Consider the following 7,389-nt stretch of genomic DNA (forward strand, 5'->3'; position numbering starts at 1 on the left):
ATGGTTCGCCTTGGAGACGAACAGAGATCATTCTGTCGTTTTTGAGATTGCATCCAAGTACTGCATTTCGGACTCTTGTTGACCATGATGCCTACTCCATTTCTTCTGAGGGATTCCTGCCCGCAGTAGTAGATATAATGGTCATCTGAGTTAAATTCACCCATTCCAGTCCATTTTAGTTCGCTGATTCCTAGAATGTCAACGTTCACCCTTGCCATCTCTTGTTTGACACTTCCAATTTGCCTTGATTCATGGACCTGACATTCCAGGTTCCTATGCAATATTGCTCTTTACAGCATCAGATCTTGCTTCTATCACCAGTCCCATCCACAAGTGGATATTGCTTTTGCTTTGGCTCCATCCCTTCATTCTTCCTGGAGTTATTTCTCCACTGATCTCCAGTAGCATATTGGGCACCTACTGACCTGGGGAGTTCCTCTTTTGGTATCCTATCATTTTGCCTTTTCCTACTGTTCATGGGGTTCTCAAGGCAAGAATACTGAAGTGGCTTGCCATTCCCTTCTCCAGTGGACCATATCATCACCACCCAGGTAATCACGATGGTGTGATCACTCACCTAGAGCCAGACATCCTGGAATGTGAAGTTAAGTGGGCCTTAGAAAGCATCACTATGAACAAAGCTAGTGGAGGTGATGGAATTCCAGTTGAACTGTTTCAAATCCTGAAAGATGATGCTGTGAAAGTGCTGCACTGATTATGCTAGCAAGTTTGGAAAACTCAGCAGTGGCCACAGGACTGGAAAAGGTCAGTTTTCATCCCAATCCCCAAAAAAGGCAATGCCAAAGAATGCTCAAACTACTGCACAATTGCACTCATCTCACATGCTAGTAAAGTAATGCTCAAAATTCTCCAAGCCAAGCTTCAGCAATACATGAACCATGAACTTCCAGAAGTTCAAGCTGGTTTTAGAAAAGGCAGAGGAACCAGAGATCAAATTGCCAACATCCGCTGGATCATGGAGAAAGCAAGAGAGTTCCAGAAAAACATCTATTTCTGCTTATTGACTATGCCAAAGCCTTTGACTGTGTGGATCACAATAAACTGTGGAATATTCTGAAAGAGATGGGAATACCAGACTATGTGACCTGCCTCTTGAGAAGTTTGTATGCAGGTCAGGAAGCAACAGTTAGAACTGGACATGGAACAACAGACTGGTTCCAAATAGGAAATGGAGTACGTCAAGGCTGTATATTGTCACCCTGCTTCTTTAACTTTTATGCAGAGTATATCATGAGAAACGCTGGACTGGATGAAGAACAAGCTGGAATCAAGATTGGCGGGAGAAATATCACTAACCTCAGATATGCAGATGACACCACCCTTATGGCAGAAAGTGAAGAAGAACTTAAGAGCCTCTTGATGAAAGTGAAAGAGGAGAGTGAAAATGTTGGCTTAAAGCTCACCATTCAGAAAACGAAGATCATGGCATCTGGTCCCATCACTTCATGGGAAATAGATGGGGAAACAGTGGAAACAGTGGCTGACTTTATTTTTTGGGGCTCCAAAATCACTGCAGATGGTGATTGCAGCCATGAAATTAAAAGACGCTTACTCCTTGGAAGGAAAGTTATGACCAACCTAGACAGCATGTTAAAAAGAAGAAACATTACTTTGTCAACAAAGGTCCGTCTAGTCAAGGCTATGGTTTTTCCAGTGGTCTTTTATGGATGTGAGAGTTGGACTATAAAGAAAGTTGAGCACTGAAGAATGGATGCTTTTGAACTGTGGTGTTGGAGAAGACTCTTGAGAGTCCTTGGACTGCAAGGAGATCCAACCAGTCCATCCTAAAGCAGATCAGTCCTGGGTGTTCATTGGAAGGACTGGATGTCGAAGCTGAAATGCCAATACTTTGGCCACTTGATGCAAAGAGCTGACTCTTTTGAAAAGACCCTGATGTTGGGAAAGATTGAGGGCAAGAGGAGAAGGGGACGACAGAGGATGAGATAGCTGGATGGCATTACCGACTCAACGAACATGAGTTTTGGTAAACTCTGGGAGTTGGTGAGGGACAGGGAAGCCTTTGCGATTCATGGGGTCGCAAAGAGTTGGACACGACTGAATGACTGAACTGAACTGATCTAGGACAGTGTTCCCTCCCTGTAGTTTGGCCTGAGGCCAAACTATGTTAGAAGTAATAATAGTAATATAGTAAAAGTCCTTCTTCAAAAGGACTTACGCCTGTGCTGTTGTGATCAGTGCCCCTGAGCCCACAGCATGCCACTGTCTACCCACGCTTCCCCCAGGGACTGCTAGACACTCACAGGCAAGCCTGGCTCAGTCTCTTGTGGGGTCACTTCTTTTCTCCTGGGTCCAGGTACATGCAAAGTTTTGTTTGTACCCTCCAGAGTCTGTTTCTGCAGTACTGGGGAAGTTCTGTAATCAAATCCCACTGGCCTCCAAAGTCCAGTTCCCTAGAGTTCTCAGTTGCTTTGCCGGGTCCCCAAGTTGGGAAATCTGTTGTGGGTCCTAGAAGTTTCTTAACAGTACAAGAATTTCTTTGGTATAATTATTGTGCAGTTGTGGGTCTTCTGCTCAGTGGCTCTACGATGGGGTTAATGGAGATCTCCTCTAAGAGGGCTCATGCCACACGCTGCGTGTCCCAGGTCTGCTGCTGCCAGAGCCCCTCTTCCTGTGGCAGGCCACTGCTGACCCTTGCCTCCACAGGATACATTCAGACATTTCAAAGGCTGGTCTGGCTCAGTCTCTGTATCTTGGTGTGCCCAGGTTTTGTTTGAGCCCTCTGAGTATCTCTGGTGGGTGTAGGGTTTGACTGTAAACATGATTTCTCCCCTCCTACCATCTTGCTGGGGCTTCTCCTTTGTCCTTGGACATTGGGCATTTTGTTTTTTTTGGTGGGATCCAACATTCTCCTGTTGATGGTTGTTCAGGAGTGAGTTGCAATTGTGGAGTTCTCACAGGAGCAGACAAGCGCACATCCTTCTACTCTGCCATCTTGTGCTTATTAGTTGGGGCTAAGTTTTGGCATCCAGGATATACCCAGTTTCATATCAATAACTATTAATAAAATCCCATGCTTTGGGGGTGTATTATGGGCTGAACATCTGTTAAATATTTTATGTTCATCACCTGTGTTCTGTATTTCAGTTACATTTAGCAATACTGATAGTGGACATCTGTTGTTGTTTTTTATAATTGAAGTATAGTTGATTTGCAATGTCATGTTAGTTTCAGGTGTAAAGTGTAGTGATTCAGTTATATGTATGTATACATATATACTTATATGTATATATATACACATGTATATTTATATATATACTTTTTCAGATTCTCTTCCCTCATATGCTATTATGTAATATTGAGTGTAGTTCCATGGGCCATACTGTAGATCCTTGTGTGTGTATATATATATAATATAGTGTGTACATGTATATATACAGTAGTGTGTATATATATATAATATAGTGTGTACATGTATATATGTATACTAGTGTGTATATATATAATATAGTGTGCACACATATATATATAGTAGTGTGTATATATATATATAATATACTGTGTACACATATATATGTATACTAGTGTGTGTATATATATAATATAGTGTGTACACGTATATATGTGTACTAGTGTGTGGACTTCCCTGGTGGCTCAGATGGTAAAGTGTCTGCCTACAGTGCAGAAGACCTGGGTTCCACCCCTGGGTCAGGAAGACCTCCTGCAGAAGGAAATGGCAACCCTCTCCAGTGTTCTTCCTTGGAAAATCCCATGGCTGGAGGAGCCTGGTGGGCTGCAGTCCACAGGGTCACAGAGTCAGACGTGACTGAGCGGCTTCAGTTTCGCTTTCACAGTGGTGTGTGTCTGTTTATCCTCCTCCTGATTTTACCCCTCCCTCCCCTACCTTTCTCCCCTGGGAACGTTCATTTGTTTTCTCTACCTGCAGCTGACAGCTGCTGTTTGGACCATTCCCTATATGAGTCCCACCTTCCCAAGATGCACACAGGCATTTGCCCGCCGTCCCCACCCAGACTCCTCTGCGCCTAGGGTGGAGGTTTGTCATCGACTCAACTTGATGGAACCCCACTGCGCGACTCCATTCGGCAGCGAGGGCCTGCGGTCAGGGGCTCTGCATCGCGTCAGGGACGCCCACTGTCCTGCCACGGTGGGAGCAGACTTTGGCGAGAGTGGTGGGTCCAGGAGAGTTCCTCTCCATGTGGGCTCAGTGGGCAGCAGCTGTGGTGGGAGCTTCCTCATTTATCGGATTCTTCCTCGTGATTTAGGATGCTGTCCATTGCTCTGAAACTTTACAGTTGAGCCTGTGACTTCATTACTCCCATTGACTTTATAAGCTGCCTAATAGTCTTAACTGTTAAAATTTCACCTTAAAATTAGCCAAAGTGGATTCTGTTATTTGCAACTAAGAAACCCAGGCAATACTGTACTATTAACATTATCCTCCTTTTAATTGTACAATAAATTAAGACACCTGGACATTAAGTCATTTGTCTAATACCACACAAAGAATGGATGTGTTGGAGCTAGTGTGCAATCGGTGAGTTTTTAATACTTCGCACCTTTAACTTTCTCCCCAAAATAGGCAGTCCTCTGAATGGCTAACAATCCCATATTCCTCAGGGGGGTGTATTTGTGCCGGATCTGTTTTCGTCCTACTGGGAATATAATTGCTTTACAACGTTGTGTTAGTTTCTGCTGGAAACAAGGTGAATCCGCTCTATGCGCACATCTATCCCCTCCCTGCTGAGCCTCCTGCCCCCCTCATTCCGCCCCTCTAGGTCATCACAGAGCACCGGGCTGAGCTCCCTGTGCTGCTCAGCAGCTTCCCGATATTAGCGCGTATATATGGAATCTAGAAAACGGCACTGATGAACCTGTGCAGAGCAAGAACAGAGGCGCAGACATAGGGAACGGAGTTGCGGACACAGCAGGGGAAGGAGAGGGTGGGATGAGCTGAGAGAGTAGCACTGAAGCACGTGAAACAGACGGCTAGTGGGAAGGCACCCTATGGCACACAGGGTTCAGCTGGGGCTCTGGGATGACCTGGATGGGTGGATGGGGGAGGTGGGAGGGAGACTCAAGAAGGAGGGAACATACGCATACTTATGGCTGATTTCCCTGTTGTACGGGAGACACTAACAACAACTCTGTAAAGTGATTATCCTCCAATCAAAAATAAATGTACAAGAAAGTTCCACACACAAAAAAAGAAAGTATCTTCATAGTCTCAAGAGTTATACCGTAGAAGCTACAGAAGGAATAGGGGCTCGTGGCAGCCTGAGGAGGATTAGAAGCAGCAGAGCACATGCGCAGAAAGTTTTACAGGTAAACTCTTTTTCCCAGAAACAGCCATCTGAGGCAGATGCATTCTGGTCTTGTCTGGAAAGCCCAGGCTGAAGATTAGAGCATCCCTGAGTAGGTGACCGTAAGACTCCCCAAGCTATTGTCTCTTCACCAAAGAGAGGCAGGTCTGTGCTTTACGGTGTTCAGACAAATGAAACTTTTTAAAATTATGGGTTGTCTAACTGGTTTCCAATTTGCTCACAATACCATCCCTCACCTCTGCCCCTGGAGGTTGTGTCCGCTCTTGGAAAACACAGCCCTGATTTTTGGTATCACAAGGGATGCTCGGCTGGCATTATTAGTGAAGCCTTTGAATCCCTTCTTGCTTATCTTCCCCACATATTGTGTGGAGATACACAATTCTCTAGAACTGTTTTGTTCAATGTCCTTTGACTTTGAATTTAGCGTGTTCTCAAAGATCAGTAGAATGAGTTTCAAGCTGCCCTGTGAATAGCCAAGCATCCTTGGTTTCTAAGAAAGCTGTTTTTGTTTGGGCTCTAAGTGAGTTGCTTTGTGTTGAGAGCCTTCTATTGCCCTTCCTTGTCCTTTATTAATTAGATACTTAAATGGGTCTTTTAAAAACTAAGGTTCCCATTATTACATTTAAACTGTGCTTTCATTATTACTATGCATGAATTTTCCACCCTTCTTAAACTTCAATTACGTTTTTCCAATGGAGATTAAGTACAGCATAGATTGCTTGCAAAGAATATAGTCCAAATTGATGGAGATGTTTTTTTGTTTTTTTTTTTTTCTTTCTTAAAGCCTCACCAAAGACCACAGGTTCAGAAATCTAAACATCAGAGTCCCAAACTGATGACTCCCAGCCCACTGTAACCATCAGGATCTTCTCTGAACAACAGAATTCACAGCAGATCTTTCAAACAGGGAAGTTGCTACTAGGAAGTGTGAGACAGTGCCAGAACCAAAGGGGAAGGAGGAGACGGTGAGAAGGCCCAGGCAGTAACAGAGGCAGAAGGTGCTCTTGGTTTCTTGGGCTGGAAGGACAGCAGGAAGAAGTGGTCCCACCAGCGTCAGGAGCCAGGGCCTGTCTCAGGGGCAGGGTGGCCACTGCTGGAGGCGCAGCGCAGGGCAGAGGAGCGGGAGGAGACACGCACTGGCTTTTTCCCTCCTTCCAATCCAGTCTCCTCCCAAGACCTTCCATTGCTGGAGCTCCAGTTGGCAAGCGAAAGTGGGGCACACGCATTTCAGTCCTTCATGACACACAGCAGAGCTGGGACAGTCCCCAGCTCCAACAGCCACCTAAGGAAAAGTTTGGAACAGGGCAGGATTATGTCTGAAACTGTTTCCACGGACTCTTCCTGTAAGTTACTAAATGGAGCTTTGGGGAGACAGCTGTTCCGGGGGGAGGGGTCTCCCATCCTATGAAAAGCTGTCCTGATAACACACACACAGCGTTCTCTGATGTCGTCAGATGGTGGTTATTTTTTAATTATTAGTTTATTTGCCTTGCCTGGTGATGAGCTATTACTTATTCTGTCTCCTATATATAGAACCTGAGATAGGATTGCTGCTAATGAAGTCTTATAACAATTCTTATTAGGACGCTTTTTATTCCATAAACTGGCAAGTTTCCGGTATGCCTTCTACTCCATTCCCATTATTCTAATCATGTACTGTCTAGCAATAGCATCGCATTAAAATTTCAAAGCATTTTTCTCTGTCCTCTGACAAAATAAAATCTTGACTTGTTTACAGATGGCAATTCCTATTTTGAGTCATGAAATGGAGAGGATATGAGGAAGTTTCTGGTGGATTGTGCTAAAGGTAGTAAAAGGGATGTTATGCTAAATGGCATTTCACAGAAGTGCTAAGTGACGGTCAGTGACCAAGGTGCGCCAGAGGCAAAGGCGGAGAACGCAGTGAGGACCTAGAGGGACCGGGCGGCCACTGACAGGTGGGGGAGAGGGAGGAAGGGGCCCGGCAGTCAGGCCACAGACACTCAGCCAGCACCTCCCACCTGCCAGGCACTGTCCCAGCTGCTGGCAACAGAGGAAAAGGCGACACAGACAGACTGTGCTCTTTCAC

Source organism: Budorcas taxicolor, chromosome 1 (genome assembly GCF_023091745.1).
Source record: "Budorcas taxicolor isolate Tak-1 chromosome 1, Takin1.1, whole genome shotgun sequence".
NCBI classification, from domain to species: Eukaryota; Metazoa; Chordata; class Mammalia; order Artiodactyla; family Bovidae; genus Budorcas; species Budorcas taxicolor.